Raw genomic sequence first — 24,617 nt, forward strand, 5'->3', positions numbered from 1 at the left:
GCTGGCGGCGGAGGCCCGAGTGGCGGCGGCGGAGCGCTCGGCGTCGGAGCGGGCGGCGGAGCCGGGCCCCCGCGCTCCCCGCCGCCTCGGGCGCCGCCGTCCGCCGCCGGCGCGGCCCCGCGAGCTCGCCCCCCGCCGCCATCTCCTCCTCGCCGGAGCATCGCCCCGCCTCGCCGGCGTCACGCCGAACCCCCCTGCCTTCCCCTCGATCCGGTGGGATCGGGAGGAGGAGCGACCCGTGGGCCCCGTGGCCTAGCTCCGACAGGCCCAGGCCCGGCCCAGCTCCCTCCTCCTCAACTGGGCTTAGCCCATGGTGAGCTACCTCTGTAAATCCCGCCCGTGCGCATTTTAAGTATTTGACGCTCATCTGTTTTTTTCTCGAAATTTGCCTAAGTCCCCAATCTGCAGTAATTTTCATGCTATGTTCGTCATGCCGTATCTCTGCATTCGTAGCTCCGTTTTGTGCGTGTAATATGTCAAATTGTTCGCCTCGACAAGTACATCATTTCATTCCATTGCATCATATTCATTTGAGGTCATCTAGATTCCTGAATCGTCATTGTAAGAGTGCTTCATAATGTTTTCTGCTGTCTGTTATCAGAACGAGCTCTTTTGTCATTTTTGCCATGATTGATGTGTGCATCCTATGAGGTTGATGTCTTCAGGTGTTTTGAACTATGCCATGTATTCTTTACAGAGGTGCTTGTCATGTATTTTTGTGATCAATGTGGTGACTAGCACAAGCATGCAAAGTAGGCTTCGTGTTAATGCTGATTTTAATTCCTGTTCTGCTGTAATTTTGATGCCATGTAAACATGATGCTACAGAGAGATCCATGCATATTTTGAGATACTTCAGTAAGGGTGTTTTGAACATGTGGTTATTGTCTATCCATTCATGGCATTTGTTGCAATTATGGAGTGGTCTAGCATGTCATTTGAGTGCTCTACTTTTGCTTCAAAATGTTTCCTCGCAGATTGTTTACATGTTATTCAATTTGGCCAAGCTTGCTATAGTTGATCCTTGCATGATATGGACTTGTTCTTGACTTGGTTTGTTACACAAACATGTCTTATTGATGATGCTATGCTTATCTTGTCATGCAATGACTTGTGGTGAGTGAATCGAGCTTGTTAACTAGTGTTAATGATGTTGCTGTGTTGCTAGGCTGAATCTGTTATTTCGTGATGCTATATAAACATGCTTCTACTAATCATTCTATGCATAATCTGGAGATGTTCTATAAACATGTTTTGATCTACATGTCATCCTCTATCCATCCATGCCCCTGGTTGCATTTATAGCTTTCCGTAGATTGTTCATATCTTGCTCCAAAGTTGCTTCATAATGTTGATGTCAACCTGTTTACATTAAGTTCACTTGTTCCCATGTGTTTTGCTAGTGATCCATGCACTCTATGACCTTGATATTGCCATGCTTAGCTTCACAAATATGTCTTCTTACTGTTGATTGCCTTTCCATGCCATGTTTTGCTCTGTAGTGAGTTGCACAAGCTCTTCTACATGCCTTCATAATTATGTTCCTGCCATGTTTGAATCTGTAATATAACTTGCTATGTCTACGTGGGTGCCATCATATTTTCCGATCCTTTTTGGCTTATGGTCAGTAAGGGACTCTTGTTCTATGCAATTAGTAGATTCATGCCATGCCTTTGTTTGCCATGATAAGTTCATGTAACATATTGTTTGATAGCTCTAAACATTGCATCGTGATGTTATTTTCTGCAAAGTCTGAAATTGTTATAACTTGCAATCTTACCATGTGTGTTTGAGTATGTTCTAGTGATTTCTGGAGATAGCTCAGTGTTCATGTTTTGTAATGCATTACTTGTACATCATGCCCATGACTTCTGTTTTCTTGTTGGGGTGCTGTAGCATGTTGTTTTGATGCTTGCAATATGCCTAGTTGCTGTTTTGGACAGATTATTGCTATAACTTGTTTCATGTGTGTGTTGAACCGTTGCTCCGTTTTGAGTGTGTTCTATATGAAATTTGCTTAGAATTGCATGTAGTTTCATATTATAATGTTGCATTCATGTTTTGAGGTGTTTGCTTGATGTTTGGGTGCTTTTTGCATCAATGCCATGTTTAACTTGTTTTGCTCATGTCTTCTAGGCCGTAGCTCCGAATTAAATGAACTTTATATGTAACTTGACTAGAATCTCGTGTAGATCATCTTGGTGCATCTTAACTTTCTGTTAACAACTTGAACATAAGGTTTATTCAGATCTGGACCAATTTCGAAATTTGCATATGAGGACTTACCGGAATTGTTATATGTTGTTCCCGGCCTCATTTAAACTTGCCTTGATGTGTTGTTCTTGTTTGCATCATCTCTTGCCATGAGTAGCTTCATGTAGCTTTGTCATGCATCATGCTTGTTCGTGCATCATGCCTTGTTCATGTGTGGTGTGTTTACTATATTGTGTGCTTCTTTTCGATAGTTCCCGTTTCGTTGTGATCGTGAGGATTCGTTCATCTACGCTTGGTTCGTCTTTGTGGTTTCATCTTCTTCATGGACTCGTTCTTTTTCCTTGCGGGATTTCAGGCAAGATGACCGCTACCCTGGATCTCACTACTATCATTGCTATGCTAGTTGCTTCGTTCTATCGCTATGCTGCGTTACCTATCTTTTGCTCCTCAAGCCATCCCAAATTGCCATGAACCTCTAACCTTTGACACCTTTCCTATGCAAACCGTTGATTGGCTATGTTACCGCTTTTTCTCAGCCCCTCTTATAGCGTTGTTAGTTGCAGGTGAAGTTGAAGATTTCTCCTTGGTGGACAGGATTTTGGTTGGGATATCACAATATCTCTTATATTATTAATGCATCTATATATTTGGTAAAGGGTGGAAGGCTCGGCCTTTTGCCTGGTGTTTTGTTCCACTCTTGCCGCCCTAGTTTCCGTCATACCGGTGTTATGTTCCCGGATTTTGCGTTCCTTACGCGGTCGGGTGATTTATTGGACCCCCTTGACAGTTTGCTTTGAATAAAACTCCTCCAGCAAGGCCCAACCTTGGTTTTACCATTTGCCTCACCACAGCCTATCCTTTTCCCTTGGGTCGGCCAACCCGAGGGTCATCTTTATTTTAGCCCCCCCCCCGGGCCAGTGCTTGTCTAAGTGTTGGTCCGAACCGAGCGATGTCCGGCGCCCCCTGGGCAACCAGGGTCTATGCCAACCCGACGTCTTGCTCATCCGGTGTGCCCTGAGAACGAGATATGTGCAGCTCCTATCGGGATTTGTCGGCACAACGGGAGGCTTTGCTGGTCTTGTTTTACCATTGTCGAAACATCTTGTAAACCGGGATTCCGAGTCTGATCGGGTCTTCCTGGGAGAAGGTCTATTCCTTCATTGATCGCGAGAGCTTGTCATGGACTAAGTTGGGACACCCCTGCAGGGTATAATCTTTTGAAAGCCGTGCCTGCGGTTATAGGCAGATGGGAATTTGTTAATGTCCGGTTGTAGATAACTTGACACCAGATCCGAATTAAAACGCATCAACCGCGTGTGTAGCCGTGATGGTCTCTTCTCAGCGGAGTCCGGGAAGTGAACACGGTTTCTGGGTTATGTTTGACGTAAGTAGGAGTTCAGGATCACTTCTTGATCATTACTAGTTGACGACCGTTCCGCTTGTTCTCTTCTCGCTCTTATCTGCGTATGTTAGCCACCATATATGCTTAGTCCCTGCTGCAGCCTCACCACTTTACCCCTTCCTTTCCTTTAAGCTTTGCTAGTCTTGATACCCATGGTAATGGGATTGCTGAGTCCTCGTGGCTCACAGATTACTACAACCACAGTTGCAGGTACAGGTTATGCGATGATCATGATGCGAGAGCGATGCTTGCTTGTGTTGAGTTCTTCTTCTGCTTCTTCTTCGATCAGGGGATAGGTTCCAGGTCGGCAGCCTGGGCTAGCAGGGTGGATGTCGTTTGAGTTTCTGTTTGTGTTTCATCCGTAGTCGGATGATGCTCTTATGTATTGTATTGCTGTATTCGTGTGGCATTGTATGCCTTATGTATGTATCCCCATCTATTATGTAATGTTGATGTAATGATATCCACCTTGCAAAAGCGTTTCAATATGCGGGTCTATCCTTGGTGGGACCTTCGAGTTCCTTTTGGATAGGGTCGCATATTGGGCATATGATAGGGTATCGCTTGTCATTGCCGTGCTAGCTGCCGTATTCTTCTTCTTGTGGCATCGGCGCTGATTTGCTGAGGTGAGAGAAGACTGGGAGGATGAGTTCGGCCCACATCGTTTTGCATACAAGGATTTATTTCATGCCACCGAGGGGTTTTCTAGTAGGAATTTACTTGGAGTAGGAGGATTTGGAAGAGTGTACAGAGGATTGCTTTCCGCGTCTGTGACGCCCTCGATTCAATCGTACACTAATCATACACGCAAATGTGTACGATCAAGATCAAGGACTCACGGGAAGATATCACAACACAATTCTAGACACAAATTAAAATAATACAAGCTTTATGGTACAAGCCAGGGGCCTCGAGGGCTCGAATACATAAGCTCGAATACACAAGAGTCAGCGGAAGCAACAATATCTGAGTACAGGCATGAGTTAGACAAGTTTGCCTTAAGAAGGCTAGCACAAAAGCAACATCGATCGAAAAGGCAAGGCCTCCTGCCTGGGAGCCTCCTAACTACTCCTGGTCATCGACGGCCTCCACGTAGTAGTAAGCATCAGCGGTGGCATCTGGCTCCTGGGCTCCGTCATCTGGTTGCATCAGCCGGAAAGAAGAAGAAAGGGGGAAAAGGGGGAGCAAAGCAACCGTGAGTACTCATCCAAAGTACTCGCAAGCAAGGATCTACACTACATATGCAACATTATCAAAGGAAGGCTGTATATGTGGACTGGGCTACAGAAATGCCAGAATAGAGAGAAGGCCTAGTCCTATCGAAGACTAGCATCTTCTGGAAACCACCCTCTTGCAGCAAACAGGAGGGAGTAGAGTAGCATAAAGTAAAGTAGTAGTAGCGTTATCAACCTCGGCCAGAGATCCTTTCTCGACTCCCTGCGAGAAAGAAATCCCAGAGCCGTACTATCCAATTATCAACACAATCCAATTCTCATCACCATCCATTTCTCAACTCAATCCATTTCTCATCATGAGTATCCAGTTCTAGTTGTATCGATCGGGATACAACTCCAAGTGTCCGTTACCGTAGGACAGGCTATCGATAGATGTTTTCTTCCCTGCAGGGGTGCACCAACTTACCCACCACGCTCGCTTAACTCCGGCCGGACACACTTTCCAGGGTCATACCCGGCCTCGGCCAAACAATACGCCGCAACCCGACCTAGGCTTAATAGAGAGGCCAGCACGCCGGACTAAACCTATGCCCCTAGGGGTCATGGGCCATCTCCCCGGAAACTCCTGCACGTTGCGAACGCGGCCGGTGAGCAGACCTAGCTACCTCCTTAAAAAGGTAGGTGCTTACCAGTCCAACCCGGCGCGCGCCGCTCAGTCGCTGACGTCTATTAAGCTTCGACTGATGCATACGACGCAGAACGCCCATACTATGCCCACGTGATGGTTAGTGCTATCAGGCCAGAGGCCCCTCGGATCAAATATCCAAATCGTAGTGGATTAGGAATGCGCGGTAACAAGCAGAGACTCACGAAAGATGTGACCCCGTTGCCCTGTCTCGAGGACTTGCGGCAAGGGCTAGGAATGCCCGGCCACGCCTCGTAATTATCTAGCGGGCACCCTCCAGGTCAACCCGACTCCACATCACTCGCAATTAAGCTCGCGCGGGTACCCCTCAGGGTCGACCCGTCTTTCCAAGTAACAGTGGTAAAGTCCAAGTATCCGTGTGTCCAAACATTAAGGGGAAAACCCGAGGAATCACCCCCGGTGAATTCCACTCGATGTAATCATCAAGGTGAACGTAAGAGGATCCACCCTCGAGGTTCACACTTGAGGGGTTGCACGATAGAGCCGTATCGAAAGTGGTTAAGGAGGAAATCACCCTCGATGACCACGACCGAATAGCTACACTACAGGTTAACATCAGAAGTGATGTAGAGGTCTCACCCTCGGCACTCAATAGTAACACTGCAGAGTCAAGCAACGAAGGGGCGTGATGTGACATGAGGTGTCGGGTCCTGGTCTTCGATCCCGTTGATCGGGTCTTCTGATAATCCAGCGGGGCAGTCGAGTCAAGTGGGGGGGGTCATTGATGGGTCTCTAACCAACCTATACTAAGCAGTTTAGGATAAGCAGGTAAGGTACAACAGTAGGTACAAAAGCAGGCTATGCATCAGAATAGGTGCAAACAATAACAGTAGCAAAATCTAATGCAAGCATGAGAGAATGGAATGGGTGATATCGGGATGATCAAAGGGGGGGCTTGCCTGGTTGCTCTGGCAAGGAGGGGTTGTTGTCGACGACGTAGTCGATCACCGGGGCATCAGCGGCCCCGGGGTCTACCGGAGAGAAGAGGGGGAAGAAACAGTAAATACATAGCAAACAGAGGTAACACTAAGCATGACATGACGATATGTAGCGCTAAGCGTGCTCTAACGCGGTACTACACATTGCAGACGAAGGGGGGAAACATCCGAGGGTGAATTCCCGACGTTAGGTGGATTCCGGACAAAGGAAAAGAGGGGGAAAGTTCCATGTTCAGCATGCTAGGGGCATGTGACAGATGAACGGACCACGTATTCGGATTCGTTGGATTTTTCTGAGCAACTTACATATACATAACATTTTCATCCGAGTTACAGATTAGTTTATATGAATTTTCTAAGTTTTAAACATTTTCAGGAATTATTTATATTAACAAAAAAGGAATATGATGTCAGCATGACGTATGAGTGACTTCAGCAGTCAATTGTCCGGTTGACTGGTCAAACTGACATGGGGACCCCCCTGTCATAGACAGTGGTTAAACAGAGCTCAAACTAATCTAAATTTAGTTAGTAAAACTACTGGGCCCACTTGTCAGTGTCTAATTAACTAAACTAATTAGTTTTAGTTATTAAAATGTTTTAATTAGAGGATTAACAAGTGGGACCCGCACGTCAGTGGCACTGAGTGCCCAGTCAACATAGTTGACCACGGTCAACATGGTCAACTGGGTCCAGGGGGCCCACAGGCAGCGACCTAGAGGCGGGCCCTGCCGGTGCCAGGTCAGCGCCAGCGCCGGAGCAACGCCGGCGAGGCCATCTGCGGCGGATCCGCGCCGGAGTTAGCCGGAATTCACGCGCAGGGCGCGAGAGGGGGTGTGGCCTAGTGCGTTCGATTGGGCGTCCGACGCCGCATCGATCTACGCGGTCCCGTGGGCTAACTCGGCTGGAGTGGAGCGCTACATCGACGGCGGTGGGCAGCGCGTTCAGACGGATTTCGGGATCGGCGCTACAGAGCGCGTGCGAGCGAAGTAAAGGGCTAGGCGAGGTCTATGGCGCTCCAGGAGCTCGTCAGAGCTACTAGCTCGAGCGGAGGAGCTCGGTGGCGAGCCCTACGACGGTAATGGCGGACGGCGGAGCTCGGCTTGCGGGCGAGCTAGCTACGGCGCGGGGAAGAGCACGGGGAGAGAGGGAGAGGAAGGCGGAGCTCATTGGGCGCCTGTAGGGGAGGGCAGCGGGCTCGAGGAGGGCGCGAGGTAGCCGGAATTGACGGAGAAGCGGCGGCTGTCGAAGGAAGAAGAAGACGAGGATCCGGGGCAGCAACGCCTCCCAGCTCACGCTGCTGGCCGTAGTAGACGCAGGAGATGCCGACGATGCTCCTCGACGTCTTCGCTTGGCTCGGGGAGGTCGTCGGCCATGGTCACGGCGAGGCGGTAGCAGCGGCCGCGTCGGGTGGGCGCAGGGGAGAAAGGGATCTGGGGACAGGGAGAGTGGAGGACGGAGTGGGGAGCGAGGGGGCAAGTGGGGGAGGGGACCGAGGCGCCGCAGGGGGGCGGCATCCTTATCGCCTCCGCGGTGACGCCGACGAGCTGGTCCGGCAGGGACTGCTCGGTCGCAGGCGCCCGGTTGCGTGAGCAGTGGCGAAGAAAGGCGACTGAGGGAGTGCAGGGTTGGGCCGGGCTGGCTGGATGGCCAGCTGGGCTGAGGCCTAGCGCGAGGGGGGGGTCTCTTTTATTTTCCTTTTAAAAGCCTTTGTATTTTCTGTTTCTGTTTTATTTACAGCAATAGTTTTGCAATAATTCAAGCCACCAAATGACCTTGCATAAAAGTGGAGCTTGGCCACAAAAATACTATGAAATATTCTGCAGTGCCACAAAAAGTTTGTGCAATTTTGGAGTTCATTTGAATTTTTCATAAAGAGGATAGCATTTTAAAAAAATGCTTAAATGATGCGGTTATAATTGCCAAAGCTCATCTTTGCACAAGAGGGATGTTGTGTTCCTTAACAAATAAATGTTATGGAATATTTGTCAAATGACGGACATTTTTCTAGCAAGTTTCGAGCAAACTCATTTTGCATTGTGACTTTGAATTGTTTTCAGAGAGGAATTTGAAATGAGATATTATCCCAACATGATTATCATTGAAATTCACAGTAGCTTAGCATCATCATGGTGGTTTAGTGTAGCATGATCCTCGGGGTGTTACAAATCTCCTCCACTACAAGAAATCTCGTCCCGAGATTTAAGTGGTGAAGTAAAGAATAACTTCGGGAGAACTGGCCCTTATAGGGTTAATTATCTGGTAAACAATTCAGGGAATGTGGCAGAAGTATCTCTCGAGTTGAAACTTAAGAAAACATCGAGAGCAAAATATGAAGGTACAATAGGAAGTTTCAAGCAAATGGACAAACGATCGATACCTGAACAGAGTGTGAGAAGGGGGTTCAGAGCATCGGGAATATATCATATCTCGGAAGGTGGCTCGTGACAAAACACAAAGCCAAGAGCAAATGATACTTCGGAATAAAAGGATATACAGGAGAGTCGGGTTCCGATCCTGTGGAACTGTGGGTTATGAGCCCACCATGTGGGTTAAAAGTAGAAAGGGGGCCGATAGCAAGGCATGTCAGATGATAGATTGTCAGTTATGTTGTCAATACATTGGTACCAAGGGCGAGGGACGGAGAGAATCGGACCAGTAGGCGAACTTCTCGTCCATCGGTGGTTACCGAAATGTCAACAGCAATGATAACAAGGTCTTACTGACAAATTTTACACCGAGGTGTTTACATAAGCAGGAAACTATTACTGCTTAGATCATAAAGATCACAAGAAAGGTTAAACAAAACAATAGAAAGGAAAAATGTGGTTATTAGTTTAACCAGACCAATGGAAAGAAAAAGGTGCTTATACACAAGAATTGGGAGTATATCCTTCCCAAGGGGAAGCGGAGCAGGATATACATGATATGACAGCAAGTTCAAAAGCATTTACATAAAGGGGCGAGGGAACAATCATGATATTACCCATACAGCGGTGTTTGGATAATTGATCAAGAAACATTTAGCATTGCTCCTCCAATGTTCTTAATGATGTTCGGGGTAACACAGTCATACTTTTGGATAGCATTGACATTGTCATCAGATAAAGGCCGGACTTTGGGAACACAAAGGATCCATCGGGAATTACTTGAACACCTCATGCAATTTTATCAGGGAAGATGAGGAGGTGGCCGATGGTTTTAGCAAAAATCCATCGACATGCCAAAAAGGATGTATTCCCAAAATTTATATTAAAAAATTCGTGTTGCGGAGGCAAGAATGTTGTCGATGATAACACAATCATCGAGGGGCAAGGATGGTATTTCTCATCATGAATTCGATTGATATCCTGGAAGAGCTCAGAATGTTGATGATGATCATGACACATTTGTCGAGAGATTTCATGAAGATGTAATCGATCGGCGATGACATCCAGTCAAAGGAATGATGAAGCGAAAGGTTATTGGAACCACGGGTGCGACACAAGCTCGAATTCAAGCTTGTTGTTTGAGGTGAAAAGATAAGATGAGGAAGATCGACGTAAGCTTAGCTCGTCGTCGGAAGTTGCTCCGAGAAGAAGGACCGGGTAGCACAGTTAAAAATTTGCTTGATAAAGATATAGCCGATCAGGATAGGAATGATGTGATGGGAGTATCATTCCAATAAGAATTCACAAGAGGTAGTGCAAAGACACAATATCCTCGAGATAACAGGGGGCAATACTCAAGGTAGATCAAAATAGAGGTTGGACAGATGAAATGATCTGCAGAAGACAAGTATTTTAACTTGTCCGAGAAAAGGAATCAAAGAATATCAATATGGCCGGAACCACAATTACAGAAAACCAAACCTCAAAAATAAGATGAACTTATAACAAGGGGGGTAATTATTTTCACGAGAAGCTTCCATGATAAGATCTACATCGTGTCTATGGGCATGAACACAAAGTTCAAGGTCGACTCCCACTTCTCCAATGCATAACCTTTCGTTCACTGCTCTAAAAATGATTTCAGTGTCAAAAACCTACATGGTGAATTACCAGAGGAGTATGACCCATGAAACCTTTCGGGTTCACACATTAAGGAAGGCATAGGTCCAACCCATCGGGGCATCTTAGGACATATACCATGAACTTTAGGATCAATTAACACATGTTCGAAGTAGAGCATGGTTGACAAAAGCAGAGGGTACAAATTGTCAAAGACATTATGTATCATCGGAATAACTCACAAGAATTTTGAATGTGAAGGATACTATCGGATAATAACCCGACAATGGGCCTGCCGGTCCAAAATGGAGCTGATGTGAGTATCGGTACTCAATCAAAGGAAGAAAGAATGCAAAGGCATCGGGTTATAGAACATCTGAATAATTCGATGCTTAGATAACAAAGGAATTATGATTTCCAAAATGAAGGATCAGAAGCAGACGCTCTGATCAAGGATGGATAAGTAGAATAGACCCAGGGGCACAATTGACGACAAATAGATTGGTCAAGAACCAGCTCATGTTCGAAATGACGTCTGAGCCAGAAAGATAATTTAGAAGGATCAAGTGATGATTGCGTGCTTTCACACACACATGTTGAATCGATAGGATCAAAATGATGGTGTCAAAGGATAATAATGAATATTGCTACACATATGGAAAGCATCCATAATGCAAGCAGGCAAGTATTTGCAGAGCAATAGTTTGAAGAGGATTCTTGGAAGATCGGATAAGTATTTCAAAGCATCTTGTGAATCACTTGATCAACTAGGAATGAACAAATCCTCGATAAGTGTGAGGAATTATCCTTAGATGTATTCATATGGAAAAGGAGCTGCAAGGCAGCAGGCACAATGGATTCTCGAAACATCAGAGTGTATTTCAATGCATCTTGTAATAACAAGAGCAACTAGAAAAATGATGTATTAACGACGGGTGTATGTAGCTATCCCTAGGGATTTATCGATGGAAGGGAATTTCAAAAAGCGATGGTACAAGTCTCGAGAGAACATCGGAGAGTAACTTCGAAGTCTTATGGTGAAGCAGGCGATCATCGGTAATATCGGGGCTCTCCGGGAGGAAGTGGGTACGAGAACCTAATGTCAGAGTTAGCAAAATTGTTTAACCCGAATGGAAGAGAGATCAGAATCCCAGAATATAGACGAAGAATAAAAGATCCTAATACCACCCAATTGGCGACGTGGGCCGATAAGCCACACAGCCAATGTTAGTAAAAGTTTTTCAGTGACTAGACTCAACTTCGGTCAAGGAGTTGGAAAGGGGGCTACCTACAGGCAGTCGGCTCTGATACCAACTTGTGACGCCCTCGATTCAATCGTACACTAATCATACACGCAAATGTGTACGATCAAGATCAAGGACTCACGGGAAGATATCACAACACAACTCTAGACACAAATTAAAATAATACAAGCTTTATGTTACAAGCTAGGGGCCTCGAGGGCTCGAATACATAAGCTTGAATACACAAGAGTCAGCGGAAGCAACAATATCTGAGTACAGGCATGAGTTAGACAAGTTTGCCTTAAGAAGGCTAACACAAAAGCAACATCGATCGAAAAGGCAAGGCCTCCTGCCTGGGAGCCTCCTAACTACTCCTGGTCATCGGCGGCCTCCACGTAGTAGTAAGCATCGGCGGTGGCATCTGGCTCCTGGGCTCCGTCATCTGGTTGCATCAGCCGGAAAGAAGAAGAAAGGGGGAAAAGGGGGAGCAAAGCAACCGTGAGTACTCATCCAAAGTACTCGCAAGCAAGGATCTACACTACATATGCAACATTATCAAAGGAAGGCTGTATATGTGGACTGGGCTGCAGAAATGCCAGAATAGAGAGAAGGCCTGGTCCTATCGAAGACTAGCATCTTCTGGAAACCACCCTCTTGCAGCAAACAGGAGGGAGTAGAGTAGCATAAAGTAAAGTAGTAGTAGCGTTATCAACCTCGGCCAGAAATCCTTTCTCGACTCCCTGCGAGAAAGAAATCCCAGAGCCGTACTATCCAATTATCAACACAATCCAATTCTCATCACCATCCATTTCTCATCTCAATCCATTTCTCATCATGAGTATCCAGTTCTAGTTGTATCGATCGGGATACAACTCCAAGTGTCCGTTACCGTAGGACAGGCTATCGATAGATGTTTTCTTCCCTGCAGGGGTGCACCAACTTACCCACCACGCTCGCTTAACTCCGGCCGGACACACTTTCCAGGATCATACCCGGCCTCGGCCAAACAATACGCCGCAACCCGACCTAGGCTTAATAGAGAGGCCAGCACGCCGGACTAAACCTATGCCCCCAGGGGTCATGGGCCATCTCCCCGGAAACTCCTGCACGTTGCGAATGCGGCCGGTGAGCAGACCTAGCTACCTCCTTAAAAAGGTAGGTGCTTACCAGTCCAACCCGGCGCGCGCCGCTCAGTCGCTGACGTCTATTAAGCTTCAGCTGATGCATACGATGCAGAACGCCCATACTATGCCCACGTGATGATTAGTGCTATCAGGCCAGAGGCCCCTCGGATCAAATATCCAAATCATAGTGGATTAGGAACGCGCGGTAACAAGCAGAGACTCACGAAAGATGTGACCCCGTTGCCCCGTCTCGAGGACTTGCAGCAAGGGCTAGGAATGCCCGGCCACGCCTCGTAATTATCTCGCGGGCACCCTCCAGGTCAACCCGACTCCACATCACTCGCAATTAAGCTCGCGCGGGTACCCCTCAGGGTCGACCCGTCTTTCCAAGTAACAGTGGTAAAGTCCAAGGTCGACCCGTCTTTCCAAGTAACAGTGGTAAAGTCCAAGTATCCGTGTGTCCAAACATTAAGGGGAAAACCCGAGGAATCACCCCCGGTGAATTCCACTCGATGTAATCATCAAGGTGAACGTAAGAGGATCCACCCTCGAGGTTCACACTTGAGGGGTTGCACGATAGAGCCGTATCGAAAGTGGTTAAGGAGGAAATCACCCTCGATGACCACGACCGAATAGCTACACTACAGGTTAACATCAGAAGTGCTGTAGAGGTCTCACCCTCGGCACTCAATAGTAACACTGCAGAGTCAAGCAACGAAGGGGCGTGATGTGACATGAGGTGTCGGGTCCTGGTCTTCGATCCCGTTGATCGGGTCTTCTGATAATCCAGCGGGGCAGTCGAGTCAAGTGGGGGGGTCACTGATGGGTCTCTAACCAACCTATACTAAGCAGTTTAGGATAAGCAGGTAAGGTACAACAGTAGGTACAAAAGCAAGCTATGCATCAGAATAGGTGCAAACAATAACAGTAGCAAAATCTAATGCAAGCATGAGAGAATGGAATGGGCGATATCGGGATGATCAAAGGGGGGGCTTGCCTGGTTGCTCTGGCAAGGAGGGGTCGTTGTCGATGACGTAGTCGATCACCGAGGCATCAGCGGCCTCAGGGTCTACCGGAGAGAAGAGGGGGAAGAAACAGTAAATACATAGCAAACAGAGGTAACACTAAGCATGACATGACGATATGTAGCGCTAAGCGTGCTCTAACGCGGTACTACACATTGCAGACGAAGGGGGGAAACATCCGAGGGTGAATTCCCGACGTTAGGTGGATTCCGGACAAAGGTAAAAAGGGGGAAAGTTCCATGTTCAGCATGCTAGGGGCATGTGACAGATGAACGGACCACGTATTCGGATTCGTTGGATTTTTCTGAGCAACTTACATATAGAAAACATTTTCATCCGAGTTACAGATTAGTTTATATGAATTTTCTAATTTTAAACATTTTCAGGAATTATTTATATTAACAGAAAAGGAATATGATGTCAGCATGACGTATGAGTGACTTCAGCAGTCAATTGTCCGGTTGACTGGTCAAACTGACATGGGGACCCCCCTGTCATAGACAGTGGTTAAACAGAGCTCAAACTAATCTAAATTTAGTTAGTAAAACTACTTGGCCCACCTGTCAGTGTCTAATTAACTAAACTAATTAGTTTTAATTATTAAAATGTTTTAATTAGAGGATTAAGAAGTAGGACCCGCACGTCAGTGGCACTGAGTGCCCAGTCAGCATAGTTGACCACGGTCAACGTGGTCAACTGGGTCCAGGTGGCCCACAGGCAGCGACCCAGAGGCGGGCCCTGCCGGTGCCAGGTCAGTGCCAGCGCCGGAGCAACGCCGGCGAGGCCATCCGCGGCGGATCCGCGCCGGAGTTAGCCGGAATTCACGCGCAGGGCGCGAGAGGGGGTGTGGCCTAGTGCGTTCGATCGGGCGTCCGACGCCGCATCGATCTACGGCGGTCCCGTGGGCTAACTCGGCCGGAGTGGAGCGCTACATCGACGGCGGCGGGCAGCGCGTTCAGACGGAGTTCAGGATCGGCGCTACAGAGCGCGTGCGAGCGAAGTAAAGGGCTAGGCGAGGTCTATGGCGCCCCAGGAGCTCGTCAGAGCTACTAGCTCGAGCGGAGGAGCTCGGTGGCGAGCCCTACGACGGTAATGGCGGACGGCGGAGCTCGGCTTGCGGGCGAGCTAGCTACGGCGCGGGGAAGAGCACGGGGAGAGAGGGAGAGGAAGGCGGAGCTCACTGGGCGCCTGTAGGGGAGGGCAGCGGGCTCGAGGAGGGCGCGAGGTAGCCGGAATTGACGGAGAAGCGGCGGCTGTCAAGGAAGAAGAAGACGAGGATCCGGGGCAGCAACGCCTCCCAGCTCACACTGCTGGCCGTAGTAGACGCAGGAGATGCCGACGATGCTCCTCGACGTCTTCTCTTGGCTCGGGGAGGTCGTCGGCCATGGTCACGGCGAGGCGGTAGCAGCGGCCACGTCGGGTGGGCGCAGGGGAGAAAGGGATCTGGGGAGAGGGAGAGTGGAGGACGGAGTGGGAAGCGAGGGGGCAAGTGGGGAAGGGGACCGAGGCGCCGCAGGGGGGCGGCATCCTTATCGCCTCCGCGGTGACGCCGACGAGCTGGTCCGGCAGGGACTGCTCGGTCGCAGGCGCCCGGTCGCGTGAGCAGTGGCGAAGAAAGGCGACCGAGGGAGTGCAGGTTGGGCCGGCCTGGCTGGATGGCCAGCTGGGCTGAGGCCTAGCGCGAGGGGGGGGGTCTCTTTTATTTTCCTTTTAAAAGCCTTTGTATTTTCTGTTTCTGTTTTATTTATAGCAACAGTTTTGCAATAATTCAAGCCACCAAATGACCTTGCATAAAAGTGGAGCTTGACCACAAAAATACTATGAAATATTCTGCAGTGCCACAAAAAGTTTGTGCAATTTTGGAGTTCATTTGAATTTTTCATAAAGAGGATAGCATTTTAAAAAAATGCTTAAATGATGCGGTTATAATTGCCAAAGCTCATCTTTGCACAAGAGGGATGTTGTGTTCCTTAACAAATAAATGTTATGGAATATTTGTCAAATGACGGACATTTTTCTAGCAAGTTTCGAGCAAACTCATTTTGCATTGTGACTTTGAATTGTTTTCAGAGAGGAATTTGAAATGAGATATTATCCCAACATGATTATCATTGAAATTCACAGTAGCTTAGCATCATCATGGTGGTTTAGTGTAGCATGATCCTCGGGGTGTTACAGCGTCCAATTTGGAGGTTGCCGTCAAGAGGGTGCCACATGATTCGAAACAAGGGCTAAGGGAGTTCATTGCGGAGGTGGTGAGCATTGGCCGTCTCCACCACCGGAATCTCGCCCGGTTACTAGGCTACTGCCGTCGACAGGGTGAACTTCTCTTGGTTTATGAGTACATGGAAAATGGTAGTCTTGACAAGTATTTGTATACTCAAAATAAGCCGGCTCTACATTGGTCTGAGAGGTATCAGATCATCAAAGGTGTTGCATCAAGCTTGTTGTATCTTCATGAGGAATGGGAGCAAATTGTCATCCATCGAGATATAAAGGCTAGCAATGTGCTCTTGGACAGCCAGATGAATGGACGGCTCGGTGATTTTGGTCTAGCAAGGTTATACGACCATGACACAGTTTCTAAAACAACACATGTGGTGGGCACTATGGGGTACCTTGCACCAGAACTTATACGCACCGGAAAGGCAACACCCTTAACCGATGTGTTTGCATTTGGTGTGTTTCTCCTTGAGGTCGCATGTGGGCGTAGGCCAATCAACAGTAGCAAGGATATCACAGAGTTAGTGTTGGTCGATTGGGTGCTTGAACATCACCGCAACGGCTCAATTCTCGACGTGGTCGATCCACGTCTTATGGGAAATTTCAACACAGAGGAAGCCACCCTCCTGCTCAAATTAGGTTTTTCATGCAAGCGTTGCAGGTCCTCCCGTGCCTCAGGTGTATCTTTTGTCTTCCCATACACGCCCAAGAAGCCTAGCAGGTTCACGCAAAGGTTCTTCGTCACGTGCATCACGTCGATTGAAGAGCGGACCTCTAGGTCTTTCCAGTAGGGTAGGTCCCAAAATATAGATTTCTTCTTCCACATGGGTGCGTGTCCCTCAGCGTCATTCGGAACAGCTAGTCCGCCGGGACCCTTTCCAAAGATTACGTGTAAATCATTGACCATAGCAAGTATGTGATCACCGGTACGCATGGCGGGCTTCTTCCGGTGATCTGCCTCGCCTTTGAAATGCTTGCCTTTCTTTCGACATTGATGGTTGGTCGGAAGAAATCGATGATGGCCCAGGTACACATTCTTCCTGCATTTGTCCAGGTATATACTTTCAGTGTCATCTAAACAGTGCATGCATGCGTGGTATCCCTTGTTTGTCTGTCGTGAAAGATTACTGAGAGCGGGCCAATCGTTGATGGTTACAAATAGCAACGCGTGCAGGTTAAATTCCTCCTGTTTGTGCTCATCCCATGTACGTACACCGTTTTCATTCCACAGCTATAAAAGTTCTTCAACTAATGGCCTTAGGTACACATCAATGTCGTGGTCGGGTTGCTTAGGGCTTTGGATGAGAACTGGCATCATAATAAACTTCCGCTTCATGCACATCCAAGGAGGAAGGTATACATACATAGAGTCATGGGCCAGGTGCTGTGATTGCTGCTCTGCTCCCCGAAAGGATTAATGCCATCTGCACTTAAACCAAACCATACGTTCCTTGGGTCACCTGCAAACTCAGTCCAGTACTTTCTCTCGATTTTTCTCCACTACGACCCGTCAGCGGGTGCTCTCAACTTCCCGTCTTTCTTACGGTCCTCACTGTGCCATCGCATCAACTTGGCATGCTCTTCGTTTCTGAACAGACGTTTCAACCGTGGTATTATAGGAGCATACCACATCATCTTCGCAGGAACCCTCTTCCTGGGGGGCTCACCGTCAACATCACCAGGGTCATCTCGTCTGATCATATACCGCAATGCACCGCATACCGGGCATGCGTTCAGATCCTTGTACGCACCGCGGTAGAGGACGCACTCATTAGGGCATGCAAGTATCTTCTGCACCTCCAATTCTAGAGGGCATACGACCTTCTTTGTTGCGTACGTACTGTCGGGCAATTCGTTATCCTTTGGAAGCTTCTTCTTCAATATTTTCAGTAGCTTCTCAAATCCTTTGTCAGGCACAACATTCTTTGCCTTCCACTGCAGCAATTCCAGTACGGTACCGAGCTTTGTGTTGCCATCTTCGCAATTGGGGTACAACCCTTTTTTGTGATCCTCTAACATGTGAATGAACTTCAGCTTATCCTTTTTACTTTCGCATTACGTCCTTGCATCGACAATGACCTGGCGGAGATCATCATCATCGGGCACATCGTCTGGTTCCTCTTGATCTTCAGCTGCTTCCCCTATTGCAGCATCATTGGGCACATCATCTGGTTCCTCTTGATCTTCAGCAGCTTCCCCGTTGCAGCATCACCGTATTCAGGGGGCACATAGTTGTCATCGTCCTCTTCTTCTTCCCCATCTTCCATCATAACCCCTATTTCTCCGTGGCTCGTCCAAACATTATAGTGTGGCATGAAACAATTGTAAAGCAGGTGGGGGTGAAGGATTTTCCGGTCAGAGTAAGACTTCGTATTCCCACATTTAGGGCATGGACAACACATAAAACCATTTTGCTTGTTTGCCTCAGCCACTTCAAGAAAATCATGCACGCCCTTAATGTACTTGGAGGTGTGTCTGTCACTGTACATCCATTGCCGGTTCATCTACGTGCATTATATATAATTAAGTGTGTCAAAAACCATTACAGAACATCATGAATAGATAATTAAGAGACCAAATTAATAGAAGTTCATCATCACATTAAAACCAAAGTACATACATAGTTCTCATCTAACAACATAAAGCTCTCCAGAGCATCTAACTTAATTAAACCATACATTAAAACTATGTAAAACATTTCAATGCGAAAACAAATGCGATCATAATCGCAATCAAGGTAACAACTGATCCAACTGCATAATGATATCAAGCCTCGGTATGAATTGCATATTTTCTAATCTTTATAATCTTCAAGCGCATTGCATCCATCTTAATCTTGTGATCATCGACGACATCCGCAACATGCAACTCCAATATCATATTCTCCTCCTCAATTTTTCTTATTTTCTCCTTCAAGTAATTGTTTTCTTCTTCAACTAAATTTAACCTCTCGATAATAGGGTCGGTTGGAATTTCCGGTTCAACAACCTCCTAGATAAATAAAATCTATGTCACATTGGTCGGCATAATTGTCATAAACAATAAATGAACCAATAGTTATGAAAAGATAATATATACCACATCCGAATCATAGACAGGAGGAGGGCCGACGGGGGCGGATACCAAAACCATCGCACTATATAATAACGAGTAAGAAAATTAGACAAGTATCTATCTAAAGCAAGAATTTTTTTTCTTTCAGAAAGAAGATAAGAACAAGAGGCTCACCACGGTGGTGCCGGCGACGAGATCGGCGCGGGCAATCGACGACAGTGAAGACGGGGACGGGGCGTGACGGGCCACTAATATAAACCTAGACAAATCTCGGGAAAAATAGAGTTCGGAGGTCGTGCTTCGAGAGGATAAAGCTTAACTAGTGTGGCTCGGGCATTTCATCGAACACCTCATGTGCATAGAAGGTGAGCTAGAGCACCACAAAGCCCTCCCCTCCCCGGCCAGAGAAAAACAGAGCAGTGGAGTGCTCTGCTCGGGCGAGGGGTATATATAGGCACCTCAATGGTCCCGGTTTGTGGCACGAACCGGGACTAAAGGGCAGCTTGTTGTCCCGGTTCAAGCCACCAACTAGGACCAATGGTGGTGGGCCAGGAGCCAGGCCCATTGGTCCCGATTCGTCCCATCAACCGGGACCAAAAGGTCCAGACGAACCGGGACCAATGGCCCACGTGGCCCGGCCGGCCCTCTGGGCTCACGAACCGGGTCCAATGCCCCCATGGGTCCCGGTTCTGGACTGAACTGGGACTAATGGGCTGATCCGGCCTGATCCAAAGCGCTCTTTTCTACTAGTGTCCCCTAATCCCCCCCTAAATTATGGGGAATTTATGCTGCCTAGGCATCAAGCTCTATGAAACAATCAATGATTTTGTGTATGGTTTGGACTGAAACGAGTTTATGGAGAATTCGTACTGACATATGGGGATGTAGCTATAAATTGTTGCAGTTTGGACTGAAATGTGCTTCAGGAGAATTAGCCACTTAGTAATCCAGCACGAAGTACATGCGCAACATGAACTGTATGTTGCGGTTTGGTTAAGTTTCAGTTGACTGAGGCCTATTCACACCCTTTAAGTATCCGTTTCTCCCCCAACTACAACTTCCACCTGACACGCGCGTCAGCCTATTGAGGTAGAAGACATTCATAGACGACGAGCTCGGGACTGTGGATTCCATGGAAGCAGATAGCCATTGAACTGTCGCGGGCCTATCATTCGTAGTAGTACGAGGCAGACGTATTACATTGAATTCAACGTTTCAGAACACTGAAAATCATTTTCATCATCGGCCGTCGCTGTGTCCATGAGGTACCCTCCCCCTTACTTTCCTGCTTCCTTCCACGTGCAACGACGAACGCTCACTACCTTGCCCCGCGCGGCACGGTACTTAATTACCCAGCTAAGGCCATGTACAATAGTGCTATCTTAGGAGTGCCACGTAGGATAAATGATGAGATGGAGGAAAGAGAACTCGTAAGAAAAGGCTACAAGAGATGATCTCTTAGCACAATATGTCTCACCACATTTTTAGGAATGACTAGTTATTGAAAATAAGGCTAAGAGATGGCCCATTGTAGACTTTTTTTATCAACTCTAAATTACATGCAAGAATTAAGATAAAACTATCTTATCAACCATTGTACACATGCTGCGAAAGATACTAAAGTAGTAGTACACAAGAAAAATGGTACTTCTCCGTGTAGTACTATTCCTTGTCAACACACGTCCTTCTCCGTGTAGTTTCCACAGCCCGGCGTCTCCTCTTCACCGTCAAAGCAATCACCCATCCACAACGTCAAAAGGAGAGGCTTGGTCTGCTCCTTGCAAGTGTGACGAGGCGCCATGCTTTCGGAGTCTGTGCTTGCGCTTGGTCTGCTCCTCCTGCTGAGCCTGAGCCTCGACGGAGAGGTGGCTCTGCCGGCGGAAGGCGGTGAGTTCGCCTACCAAGGCTTCGCCACGACGAACGACCTCCAACCTCTCAACGGCGAACGGCCAGCAATACCTGGGCCTCCTCAACGCGACAAACGGCACGGCGAGCGACCCCATCTTGGCGGTCGAGCTCGACACCATCCTGGACGCCAAGTTTCACGACATCGACAGCAACCACGTGGGCATCGACGTAAACAGCCTCATCTCACGGCAGGACAAGCCGGCTGGGTACTACGGCGACGAGGACGGCGCCTTTCAAGATCTGAGGCTGAACAGCCGCAGGCCGATGCAGGTGTGGGTTGACTACGACGCCATGGCCAGGCGACTCGACGTGACATTAGCACCGGTGCGGGTACCAAAGCCCAAGAATCCTTTGCTCTCCCAAGTCATTGATCTCTCCATGGTCATGGCGGGCAAGATGTGCGTCGGCTTCTCGTCTTCGTCAGGTATCGACTCCACGCGCGACTATGTCCTTGGATGGAGCTTCAGCTTGGATGGGCTTGCCCCGACTCTCGACTTCTCTAAACTCACTGCTCTGCCACGTGTGGGTTCCAAGCCTCGGTCTAAGATCTTGAACGTCGCGCTGCCACTGGCTTCGTCATTGCCTATCATCGCAGTGCTAGGTGTTGTCTTCTTCATTTTGTGGTATCGACGTCGATTTGCCGAGGTGAGAGAAGATTTGGAGGATGAGTTTGGCCCACATCGTTTCCGATACAAGGATTTGTTTCATGCCACCGAGGGGTTTTTGAGTAGGAATTTACTTGGTGTAGGAGGATTTGGAAGAGTGTACATTGGCCGTCTCCATCACCGAAATCTCGCACAGTTACTAGGCTATTACCGTCGAAAGGGTGAACTTCTCTTAGTTTATGAGTACATGGAAAATGATAGTTTTGACAAGTACTTGTACAATAAAAATAAGCCAACTCTACACTGGCCTCAGAGGTATAAGATCATCAAAGGTGTTGCATCAAGTTTGTTGTATCTTCTTGAGGAGTGGGAACAAATCGTCATCCATCGAGATATAAAGGCGAGCAATGTGCTCTTGGATGGTCAGATTAATAGACGGCTAGGTGATTTGGGTCTAGCAAGGTTATACGACCATGGCGCCGTTGCTAAAACAACAGATGTGGTGGGCACCATGGAATATCTTGCACCGGAACTTATACGCACCAGGAAGGCAACACCCTTGACCGATGTGTTCGCATTTGGCGTGTTTCTCCTAGAGGTTGCATGTGGGTGCAGACCAATCAACTGCAGGAAGGAGAACACACAAACAACGTTGATCGAATGGGTGCTTGAACACCACCGCAATGGATCAGTTATCGATGTGGCAGATCCACGGCTCATGGGCAATTTCAACATAGAGGAAGCCACCCTCGTGATCAACTTAGGATTATTGTGCTCCCACCCATCATCAAGTGCAAGGCCTAGCATGCGAAAGGTCGTGCAATACCTGGACCGAGAAAACTCCAGGAAAGATCAAATTTGTCGAAAACCAAAACAACTTGGCATGGTGCGTTTAAACAGTCACATAAGATCATGGAAAGATTTGGGGTGAGTTAGTGGATGCCGCAAAAACATGCCTCAAATGGACCCTTCTCGCTTACCCGGACACCCTCTATTGAACATGATATATTTTTGGACATGCATGAAATGACCCCAACCTTTTCCAGTAGGCGGGCATGCCCATGGTAGGCATCCATGTCAGGTTAGAGTGAATTTCCCGCACCATACGCATGTTGTGTCACGTCCGACCATTCATCAGCCAATTTTCATCGAGAAAACTCAAAAAAATGCAAGAATTATCAAAAACTTAAACAGCTTGACATGGTGCCTTGATTTGATCATAGAAGGAGGTGGAAAAAATTAGGCCAATTGAAGGATGTTGAGAAACAATGTATCATCAGGTAGAGTATTCTAGCCAACCCGAACATCCTTCATTAAACATGGTCTACTTTTACACATTCTTAAAATGGCCCCAACCTTTTCAACCAGGTGGGCATGACCATGGTAGTCATCCATGCCAGGTTTGAACAATTTCTGACACCGTATGCAAGTTGTGACATGTCCGCCCATTTATCGGGCGTTTTTGACAGAGAAAACTCCGAAAAATGCAAAACTTGTCGAAAACAAAAACAACTTGGCATGGTGCCTTGAATTGGTCATACAAGGCATAAAAAAATTGGGGCCATTTCAAGCATGTCGGGAAACGACATGCTCTTAGACGGAGCCATCTTGCCTACTCGAACACCTCTGTTGATCATGGTCTAATTTTTTCCTTTTCCACCTTTTGTAGTGCGTCAAATATAACACTAAAAAGAAGGACTTTAGTTTTCCTTTTCAACCGAGCTGGTTTTTTCTTTGGTGTTTACATGGGTTTTTATATTATTTTGTTTTGTTTTTCTTTTTTCTGTTTCTTTTACTGATTTTGAGAAAAGTTCATCAAAAATTCAAAATAACTTATTGATTTTGAAGAAAAGTTCATTGATTTGGGGAAAAAATCACAAATTTAAAAAAAATCATTGATTTAGAAACAAACTTCATCAATTTATTTAAAAAGTTCAACAATTTTCAAAAACAAATCGCCAATATGTGAAATAGTTCAGTAATTTGTGAATAAAATTGATCAATTTTGAAAAAAAAAGTTCACTGATTTGGAAGAAAAATTGAAGAATTTAAAATTTTGTCGTCATTTTCGAAAAAAATCACTATTATAAAAACTTTACGCATTTAACAAACAAAAAAGAAAAGGAAAATACTAAACAGAAAATGTTGCGCTTTTCCAGTGTTCTATTTGAAGTATTAAAAAAATACACATAACACTTGACTTCCGGTTGTCCGGTTGGTTAGTGAGGCTGTTCTAATCCTTGGAGGACCTAGGATCGAATCCTGCAGCACACAAGTTTTTTTGCGGTTTCATTAGAAGAAAGGCTGAATGGGCCAGCCCAGCGCGGCAGGGTGTGCACTATACGTGTTTCTCAGAAAAAACAATTAGCATATACGTGAAGAGTTTATAAAATATGACTATTATGCCCTTACTTACGAAGAGGTATGGACTAATCTGAGCCGTCCTTGTGTTTAGGGAGTGTACCGAAGCAGAAGTGCTCGTTTTATTCTCCTTTAGCTATTTCTTCAAGCGCTTATAATCAAACCGTGACACGAGTTTCCCTTTTAATATCATGTGATTCGAGTATGCTGATGGAAGCTCTTTTATTTATGTATGTATGAAACCATATGTTTTCATAGTGAAATAATTCTATCTCGAGCATCAATTTTGGTAACGAGTAACACTATGGTGTAAAGTAATCAATTGTACTCCGTTCAATTCATATTAATATATTGTCGCTGACTTAATACAACTTTATACTAAATCAACGATAATTAATATGGATCAATGGGAGTATCAATCTCTAGTGCTAGTGCTTTGCAGCTAGTAGACCTGCACATTTCCATAGTGGTCCAAAGCAGCCACTCAGAGCGCGACTACATGACAAGTTAATTGGCACCTTGGGTCGGGACCCGCAGTCCGGCACATGTAGTACGTAGCAATATTTACAGTTGTGATTTACTACTTCCGGCCTGGTTTATTGGTTCTTATTGTATTCCGTGTCAAATTTTGACCATAAATTTAACTAATA

The 24,617-nt window shown here is 46.9% G+C and overlaps 1 pseudogene; it reads left to right on the forward strand.

The window, feature by feature from the left end:
• The window catches only part of LOC119360666, a 31,896-nt pseudogene extending 9,618 nt beyond the window's left edge, over window positions 1-22,278 (forward strand).
• Window positions 22,279-24,617: the final 2,339 nt, after the last annotated feature.

The sequence above is a fragment of the Triticum dicoccoides genome, chromosome 2B (assembly GCF_002162155.2).
Source record: "Triticum dicoccoides isolate Atlit2015 ecotype Zavitan chromosome 2B, WEW_v2.0, whole genome shotgun sequence".
Classification (NCBI taxonomy): domain Eukaryota; kingdom Viridiplantae; phylum Streptophyta; class Magnoliopsida; order Poales; family Poaceae; genus Triticum; species Triticum dicoccoides.